Raw genomic sequence first — 10,724 nt, 5'->3', positions numbered from 1 at the left:
CCCTGCCCCCCGGGCTCTATGCTGAAAGCTCAGAGCCTGGAGCCTGCTTTGGATCTGTGTCTCCCTCTCTCTCTGCTCCTCCCCCGCTAATACTCTGTCTCCCTCTCTCTCAAAAATAAACATTAAAAATTATTTTCAATAAATAAGCATTAAAAAAATTTAAATCAAGTCTCAATTAATTTAAAAGGATCCAAATCTTACAAAGTATGTTTTCTGAACAAATAAAATTAAATTACAAATAGAATTAAATTAAAGGGGCACGTGAGTGGCTTAGTGGGTTAAGCATCCAACTCTTGATTTCAACTCAGGTCACGATCTTGTGGTTCATGAGATCGAGCCCTGTGTTGGGCTCTGCACTGACAGTGCAGAGACTGGGATTCTTTCTTTCCCTCTCTCTCTTTCACTTTCTCTCTCACTTTCTTTCTCTCTCTCTTACTCTCAATAAATAAATATTTTTAAAAGAAAGAGAATTAAAAATCAAAACAGAAAAATATCTAGAAAATCCCAAATAATTGGAAACTAAACAACGAAATAAATCAAATAAACAAGAGATAAAAGAAGACATTGAAAAAGAAGTTAGACAGTATATCGAAGTACATGAAAATGAAATCACAACATATCAAAATCTGACATGCAGCTAACACAGTTTCTAGATGGAAGTTTAGAGCACTAAATACCTCTATAAGAAGAATAGAGAAGTCTCAAACCAATGATCTTATATTCTACCATAAGAAACTAGAAAAAGGAAAGCAAATTAAACACAAAGTGATTAGAACACAAATCAATGAAATAGAAAAGAGAAAAACCATAGAGAAAAAATCAATGAAATGAAAAACTGATTTTTTTCAGGAAATCAGTAAAACCAATAAACCTCTATCCATACTGATCTGGGAAAATAAAAGAAACATACAAATTACCAATATCAGAAATGAGTGAGGTGACATCACTATAGATTTCAGATTTTTTAATAAAATGGTTTTTTTTAATTTTTTTTTGTTTTATTTATTTTTGATACTGAGAGAGGCAGAGCATGAGAGGGGGAGGGGCAGAGAGAGAAGGAGACACAGAACCGGAAGCAGGCTCCAGGCTCTGAGCCAGCTGTCAGCACAGAGCCCGATGTGGGGCTCGAACCCACGACCGTGAGATCTGACCTGAGCCGAAGCCGGAGGCTCAACCGACTGAGCCACCCAGGCGCCCCTAATAAAATGTTTTAATGTTAAATTATTTGAGAGAGAGAGAGAGAGAGAACATGAGCAGGGGAGGGGCAGAAAGAAAGGGAGACACAGAACGTGAGCAGGCTCCAGACTTGGAGCTGCCAGCACAGAGCCTGATGCAGGGCACTGAACTCATGATCTGTGAAATCATGACCTGAACCAAAGTCGGATGCTCAACCGAGCCATCCAGATTTCAGAGATATTAAAAGATAGTACGGAAATGTTGTAAATAACTTTATCTTAATACATTTGACAACTTCAATGTAATAATCAAGTTTCTTGAAAGATACAAACTATCAAAGTTCTTTCAAGAAGAAATAATCTATTTCTTTAATAGATAGTCCTATATCTAGACATTTTAATTTGTAGTGAAAAATCTTGCCACCAAAAAACACGTCATGGGGTGCCTGGGTGGCTCAGTTGGTTAAGCCTCTGATTTGGGCTCAGGTCATGATCTCATGGTTTGGGAGTTTAAGTCCCACATCGGACTCTGTGCCCTCTCTCTCTCTCTCTCCCCCACTCTCTTAAGAATAATAAACTTTAAAAATTTTTCAAAAGAAACTCACTTCAGGCCTAAATGGCTTCCCTGATTAATTTTATCAAATCTATGGAAGAAATAATACCAATTTTATATAAACCTGTCAAGAAATTTGGAAGTCGAGAAAAAGTCCCCAACTCATTTTATCAGGCCAGTTTTACTATGATACCAAAACCATACAAACACAAGTCATGGAAAACAAACTACAGACCAAATTGCCCTTGAACATAAAATTCATGACAAAATTTTACTAAATTCTTAATAAAATTTAACAAGTCAAATCCACCAACATATAAAAGGTATAATACATCATAACTGAGTTTTATCCTAAAAATGGAAGCTTGATTTAATATTCAAAAAATTAATATAATTGGCCATATTAACAAACTAAAAATCTAAAAGCCATATAATCTCAGGGCACCTGGGTGGCTGGTCAGTTGAGTGGCTGACTTAAGTCAGGTCATGATCTCACAGTTTGTGGATTCAAGCCCTGCATCGGGCTCTGTGCTGACAGCTTAGAGCCTGGAGCCTGCTTCAGAATCTGTCTCCTTCTCTCTCTCTGTTGCTCCCCCACCTTTTGCTCATGCTCTCGCTCGCTCACTCTCTCTCCCTCTCTCTCTCTCTCAAAAATAAATAAATTAATTAATAAAAATAAAAGCCCTAAAATCTCAATAGATGCAGAAGAAATATTTGACAAAATCCAACATCCATTCATTATAAAATCGCTCAGACAACTTGGGATAGAAAGGAACTTTCTCAATGTAATGAAGAACATGTACAAAAGAGCCTATAGTGAACATCATAGCTAATGGTGAATATCTGAATGTTTTCCCTCTAAAATCAAGAATATGGCAAGGAGGAAGTAAAACTGTCTTTATTACATTTTGATAATTTACGTTATCAAGACAAAAATCCTACAGAATCTATGAAAATCTATTAGAATGCTAGGTGAGTATAGCAAAAATGCAGGATACAAGGTCAATATAAAAAATCCATTATAGGGGCACGTGGATGGCTCAATCAGTTGAGGATCCGACTTCAGGTCATGAACTTGAGGTCAGTGAGTTCTGCCCCAGGGTTGGGCTCAGTGCTGACAGCTCAGAGCCTGGAGCCTACTTCGGTTCCTTCTCTCTATTGCTCCACTGCTCATGTTCTCTCTCTCTCTGTGTCTCTCAAAAATTAATAAAGTGGAGTGCCTGGGTAGCTCAGTCAGTTGTGTGTCCAACTTCGGCTCAGGTCATAATCTCACCCTTTGCGGTTCAAGCCCCGCATCAGGCTCTGTGCTGACAGCTAGCTCAGAGCCTGGAGCCTGTGTCTTCGGATTCTGTGTCTCCATCTCTCTATGACCCGCCCCTGCTCACACTGTCTCTCAAAAAAAAAACAATTAATAAAGATTTAAATTTTTCTATTAAAAAATCTGTTATATTTCTATTATAGCAAACAATTGGAAAGTACGATTTTTAAAAACAGTATCATGTACATAAATATACCATGCACAAAAATATGAGACACTTGAGAATAAATCCAAAAAAATAGATGTATAAGACGTATACACTGAAAATCACAAAACACTGGTTAGAGAAATTAAAGTGGGCTTAAGTATATGGACAGACATTCCATGTTTATATATCAGCAGATTAAATATCCTCAAAGTATCATTTTCCCCCCAAACTGATCTATAGATTCAGTGTAATTCTGCTCAAAATCCTGATAAGTTTTTGTGTAGAAATTGTCAAGCTTATTCTAAAATTTATATAGAAGTAAAAAGAGCCTAGAATAAGCAAAAAACTAAAAAGGAAGCACAAAGTTGAAGAATTTATACAACCTGACTTCCAGAGTCCAGAATTCGAGCTACATATATAACCAATTAAGCTTTTTAAATTTGTATTTGAGTATAGTTGACACACAATATTACATTAGTTTCGAGAGTACAACATAATGACTCAGCACCTCTCTACATGACGCAATGCTTATCACAAGTGTAGCTACCATTTGTCACCACACCGGGCTTTACAACATCACCGACTACATTCCTATGCTGTGCCTTTTATTCCCAGGGTTTCATTCTGTAATTGGAAGCCTGTATCTCCCGCACCCCTTCACCTATTTTCCCCATCTCCCCACTTCTTGCAACCATCAGTTTGTTCTCTGTACATTTAGGTCTGATTCTGCTTTTTGTATGATCAATTTTTGACAAACATGTAAAAGCAATGCAGTGGAGGACAGATTATCTCTTCAACAAAGGGTAATAAACAATTGGATTCTCATCTGCAAAAAAAAGATACTTGGATTCATACCTCACACAATATACAAAAACTAACTTAAAGTGGCTTGTAAACCTAAATGTAAAATCGAAAACTATGAAAGTTCTAGGACAATCTATACGAAAGAATCTCTGACCTTGGTTTAGGCAGATTTCTTATGTACAAGGGCAAATAAGGGATCCACAAAAGAATAAATCAGTAGTTAAACTTTACTAAAATTAAGAAATTGCTCTGAGAAAGACGCTGAGGATGAAAAGATGTGCCATAAGCCAGAAGAAAGCATTTGCAAATCACAAATCTGGTAAAGCGCTTACATCAAGAAAATATAAAAAATTCTCCAAATTCCGTAGGAAAACGACTCAATTATTTTTTATTTTTTATTTAATTTTCGGCAGTCCCCAGTCTGCCGGTCTTGGTTTATTGTGGTTCTGTCATGGTCTAGGTGGCTAGTTTCCACCTCTCCTCCTCCTGTAGTCTAGGGTCGACATGGCTCAGGGGAGATTATTCTGCCTTGACGAGGATGGCTAGCTTGTCGTGGGAGGATAGAGGTGAACTGGGCCTTGCGCGCTGGGCTGCCATCCGGGTTCTGCTGGATGTTAATGGATTCCCATCGCCAGCCCTCCAGCTTTCTGAGCTGGCCGGTCATGAACTTTTTCTTCAGGTGGTCATACACATGGCTCATCTTTCTCTTGGTCTTGTCTGAAGCTCTCATCTCCGTCTCATAGACTCGTGGTGCGCCCACGAGGTGCAAACCACGAGGTTTGTCACCCAGGATAAGTGGCTCTTGGGTAAAAATATTTTCACCGCTGCTTCCCTGGAATTCATTAAGCTGAAGAACACCAGCGGCTTCGCTGTCCATGGCAGCAGTAAGCAGATCTGCAGGTGGGTCCCTACATTGATTTCGGGGTAGGTGCTGAACATATCACACCAGAAGACCCCAACAACTCAATTTTTAAATTTTTTGTGTTAGTATTTGATAGAGAGAGAGACAGAGACCGACAGAAACAGAGGATAAGCGGGGGAGGGGCAGAGAGAGACACCCACACAATCTGAAGCAGGCTCCCGGCTCTGAGCTGTCAGCACAGAGCCCAATGCAGGACTGGAACCCACTAAACTCAGAGATCAAGACCTGAACTAGAATCAGACACTTAACTGACTGAACCACCCAGGCACCCCAAAACAACTCAATTTTTTAATAGACAAAAGATTTGAACAGGCATTTCAACAAAGAAGATGCATAAATGGCAAATAGCACATTAAAATTGTTAACATTGTTAGAGAAATAAGCATTAAAACCACAAATTGATAGTACTAAATACATATTAGAATATATAAAATAAAAACTGACAATACCAAGAGTTGACAAAGATTTGGGGCAACTGCAATGTAAAGTGGTACAATTACTTTGGAGAAGAGTTTGACAGTTTCTTAAAAAGTTAAACATACATCTAGCAAGTGCCCTCAGCCATTTATATGTACTAGGTAAATGCTCAAGAAATATGAAAACATGTCCAAGCAAACCCTTGTGCATAATGTTCATAGCAGCTTTATTAGTATTAATCAATAATTGGAAACAACCCAAATACCCTTTAGCAGGTACATAAACAAATTGTGGTATGTCTGTCCAGCCGAATTCTACCAGCAATAAAAAGAATGAACTACTAATATGCAAAGCAACATGGATGATCTCAAAATAATAATGCTGAATGAAAAAAGTCAAACTAAACTACACACCAAAAAAGAACACATACTTTATGATTCAATTTATATTGTCTAGGGATGAAGTGGAACGCAAGGATAGGTGGGAGGGGGGACCACAAAGAAGCATATGAGGAAATCTTGGTAGTAGATATGCTCTTTGTCTTCAATGCAGTAATCACGGGGTACACAGATGTCAAAGAATATCAAATTATACTCTATAAATAAGAGCAGTTTGTCGTATATCAATTATACTTTAACTAAGATTCTTATTTAAAGCCAATGCACGGAATACAGCCAAAAAAGACAAATCAGGTGAGGTGCTATAGATGTGATGATGGAGGGAATTTTGAGAAAACCCAAAAATGCCATAAAGGGAGTGAGGACATCAGAGAAAATGCCTAGGATGCAGGATCCATACAAGCAGACTTTACCTACTTAACAATCTTGCCTGAGCCTCAGAGTATACCATCAACAGATAAAGCCAAATGTCAAGTTCAATTACATGTTGTACTTAGCAACAATGATATTGTTTTGGGCCTGGTTGAATTTTTGCAGCTTTTAAAGCCATGGTGATTTGCATGATTGTTAAATCACATAGAAAATTTTGGAAGATGACACTAACTAAAGGGAAGGATTTGCAACTACACCCAGATGAAAACGTGATTACATGTTTGTCTGCTTCGGTTCAAAAAAAGCAAGTGGTGACTGGCTTTCCCACTAGCTTTTCAAAAGTATAAAATTGTTGACACTCATATAAATATGGAAGAAAGAAAGGAAGAGACAGGAGCACACAATGAAAATGATTAGAAAGTTGACTTTATTTTATAACAGGAGGACTAAAAATCACATGCCGTCTAAAAGATAACCACAAGAACATAACGTAAAATTTAAACTTTCAACTGTGTCTGAAATCTATAAAGCTGCAATCAGATCTACTATTGGCAAGCCACAAGTACTTTGTGTGACACAGGGACAGAGGCAAAACAATCCTTCAAAATTGGAATACTAGGCCTGGCTGCTGATGTAATAGTGAACAATGATTAAACTATCAATCAAACAGATTTTTTAAATATGTTGCGTGTCATAGCTAGAGATTTCAAATCCAGGACAAAATCTGGTGTTAGTTACAACAGAGATGAATTGGGTGGTCTTTTCAGTACACAGATGATCACAAAATCAGCATAATGTGGAAATCAATTCAAGGACTCTCTTCTTCATCTCAGCTCATGAAGATTCCAAATTAATAAAAGCAATGTTATAGATTTATAAGCCATGGCCCTGCAAAGTGTTTTATGCTATTTTCCAAGTTATTTACCATGTTTCAAAGCAAAATCATTTAGTATGAACTCCATTCTCTAACTATACCTAAATATCTTTACTTTTTAAACAATTGAATCTGTGGTTATTTTTTCCAGATGCACAGCGCTTCCAAAAAAAAAAAAAAAAAACACAACAACCAAAAACCACTGGATAAGTTTCATCCCTGAACCATCTGGAGAGCCGGAAGAAATGGGTTTGGTCTCAGTGCCAATTCTCTCAAGAGCCTATTTTATGCTCACTCATATCCAATTGAATATCCCTCCCTATATGGGAACATTTAATTGAAATATTACAAGGTCCCATGTGATCACTTCCTCCTCAAGTTCGTTTCCAGGGAAAACTCTTTCACTGCAGTTGAATGTTGTAGGCTGCTTATCAGAAAATGAAAGCACGGTGTGATTCTCTTTGTGTTACAACTGCCAGAAACCAAATCCAAATTTCTTGCCTGAACATCATAATCTGCTTGGCCTTGGTACCTAAATGGAAGGGAACTTTCTCCTTCTGAAACATGACCCCTGTTTTTTAGCAGGTATTCTGTTTCAGTGTGCAAGCCCCTGTAAGACCTGTTAGAAGTAGACAAAATGTGTAACTAAAATAAGTACAATTGAGAGCGAATATCAAATATCATTATATGTTTATAACCTACAGCAGCTTTCATTCATCTCACAAGTATTTTGCATTTGTGATTACGTGCCAGGTGCTGTGTTAAGTGCTCATATATGGAAATGAACAAAATTTGGTTCCCACCTTAAGGGACCCCTATCCTACTGGGGGAAACACACAAGAAAAGTGAAATTTCTGTGGACAGTTGCAGTTTCACAAGAAGGAAAGAGTTTTAGGGATTCAAATGTCTCATTCGGGGGCGCCTGGGCAGTTGAGTCAGTTAAGTATCCAACTTTGGCTCAGGTGGCGATCTCAGGGTTTGTAGGTTTAAGCTCCAAGTGGGTTCTGTGCTGACAGCTCAGAGCCTGGAGCCGGCTTCAGATTCTGTGTCTCCTTCTCTCTTTCTGCCCTTTCCTTGCTCATGCTTGCTCGCTCTCACTCTCTCAAAAATAAGTAAACATGAAAAAAATTTTTTAAAGATCTCATTTCATCTAAAGCCATATCCTACTTAGGAAGACAGCTATTACAAGTGACAGCATCCTTCTGCTCTGTTCTCCAAGTATTTCCCCAACATTAATATTCCCTTTCAGTCAACATCTACTCACCACTCCTCACCTGAAGACAATGTCCCGCAATTTCAAATGTTCTGGCGCAATTCTCAGATCTCATACCAGATCACATGCGCTGTTTCAGAAATGCAATTCCCAGATGCATTCATTCCTACCTTCATACCCATGCTGTACCACCTAACCTGAAAAGCATTCCAGCCTCCCCACCACCTCATTGTCCATCCAATTCCTAGATAACCTTCAAGGCCCAAAGTACCATTTTTTCCTCCTTCATGCTACAATGGCCTATCCCCTCTGTTCTCTGAACTGCTGATGTACTTATGAGCATTTAGTCCTGCTTTTACCTCCAGTCGTTTCCTGTATATTAGTTTTAACCACTCTTTCAGAAACCATGTGCTCTAATAATGCTCAGAACACGGTAAATGCTCAAAAAAAAATCCAGGTTAATCCTAATTTATGTGGAGATTGAGGTCAACTGAGACTATAATTTTTCCAAGGTAATAGGGCTAAACAATAAATGCACATTAATAGCCACCATTTATCAAGTACCAATATGCCAAAACCTATGTTACTCAAGATTAAAGTAGTTCTCTAGCTTCCAAGCAAGTATTTACATCATGTTTTACTCAAATCTACCGTATTATGATAATACATTTTATTTGAGGACATATTTTGTGCCAAGAGTTGTATATCAGCTATTTCACTTCATCTCCATAAAACCATATGTAGGAAATATGATTACCATTCCTCAAAAAGGTTAAAGAACTTGTTCATATGCTCATTGCATGAAATTGAGGCAGGATTCTAAGCTAGGTCTGTCTGGCTTCAAATCTTTCGTTCTTCACCACTCTGCACCACCTCTGAATTACCAAAGGAAAAGAGTCTAATCTTACATTAATTAATAAAAAGTGTATGAGATGTTCATGCAATCCATATTCCAGTGAGCTCATACATAGGTCCACATTATGTAGCACAGAGAGCTTGGAAATATTTATAACATTTTAGTTCTGAAGATTATTAAACCTACAATTATCTAGCATTCATAAAAATTATATAGTCAGTCACCTGAGTGGTCCCAGTTGCCTAGGCAATGAGCAGCTAAGAACTGCACTTTGTATAGTTCCCAGTCCCACACCTGGTGCTCCAGGCTTTAAATTGCTTTACTACAGTGTTGTGTGTGTGTTCGGTAGTGTTTTATTAAATAAACTGATATCAGATCCTCTAGATTTCAGCCTGAGGAGTTCATCTCTTTGTCTTTCTCCTCTGGTCAAATCATTGCATCTAATTAATTGTGCATGTTTGGAGGTGGGTCCCCCCCAACTCCTCAAGACTATTGCTAGCTTTACAAGTAGTGTAATAATTACCATTAGATCAGGTAAATGTAGTATAGAATGCATTTCTTCTATACACGCACACATTTTATCAATGCAATTGGTAATTATTTACTATCAATAGTGCCTCAAAGTCAGTGGGACCTTAATTACTTCCTAATTATCCAGTCTTCTATTTCTTTATAAAGATGGACTTGAAAACAGCAGTTCAATAGCTCAGACATTTTACAACTAACATTGATTTCTTCTCCCTCCTCATTTATTGATGGGCCATTGTCTCTCTCCTGTATTTCTTCTTCCCTGATAAAGTTGTAAATGACTCTGCTTATTCTTTTTAATTCCTTTAGTTAGCATTATCTCACTCGCCTCTTTATTTCCATGCCTTCTCTTGCTGTACTAATTCTACTGAGATTCTCTTGTTTGAATTCTTCCCTGTGATCCATTTCCAGTAAATGTTCCTTTTTCCTTTTAAACTTTACTGTTTCATGTCCTATAAATTGTGTGCCCCCTTCCACAAAATTATATGACAAAATAATCATCCTTACCTCATGCCAGCATACACACTATTGCTTTTAAATTTCCTTTTTTCAATTTTGTAGCTTTAATATACCTGAAAGTTGCAGATATTCCATCACATATATCCCCAGAAGAAGAAAAAAATGATTCATCAATGAATAGCATATGTATTTACCTCTAGTAGCCTGGGGAAAACAAAAACAATCAGAATAATTCTATAAATAGGAGCTTCATCAGTTTAATCTTTTCAAAATTTCCACAAACACAGCCATTCTGCCCAAGGTAAGATTCTCCTCAGTGATTTACTCTGTCCACAGCACAAGACCCTTATTTATCTCCATTCTCATTCCAAGCTCCAACATGTGCTTCAAACTGTGAGTAATCTCTGTGAGTGAAACAGAATGGGAGATAACATTTCCTCTTAAATAGCAGTGAACATTTCTTTAATATTATCTATACCTTTGATGGTAATTTTTTGGTATTCCGCTTTCCTTTCTGAAAGTGATCTTTGTCCTGCCTCTAAGTATCCTAAAATATTAAACACATAAACAAAAACTACAATTTTAAACTTAACCCATGGCATGGAACATGACAAAGTGCAGTACTGTGTTAGTTTCCTATGGCTGCAATAGCAAATTACCAGAAGCATGGGGTTTAAAGCAACTCAA

Source organism: Suricata suricatta, chromosome 5, assembly GCF_006229205.1.
Source record: "Suricata suricatta isolate VVHF042 chromosome 5, meerkat_22Aug2017_6uvM2_HiC, whole genome shotgun sequence".
NCBI lineage: Eukaryota > Metazoa > Chordata > Mammalia > Carnivora > Herpestidae > Suricata > Suricata suricatta.
This window is presented reverse-complemented; position numbering follows the sequence as displayed.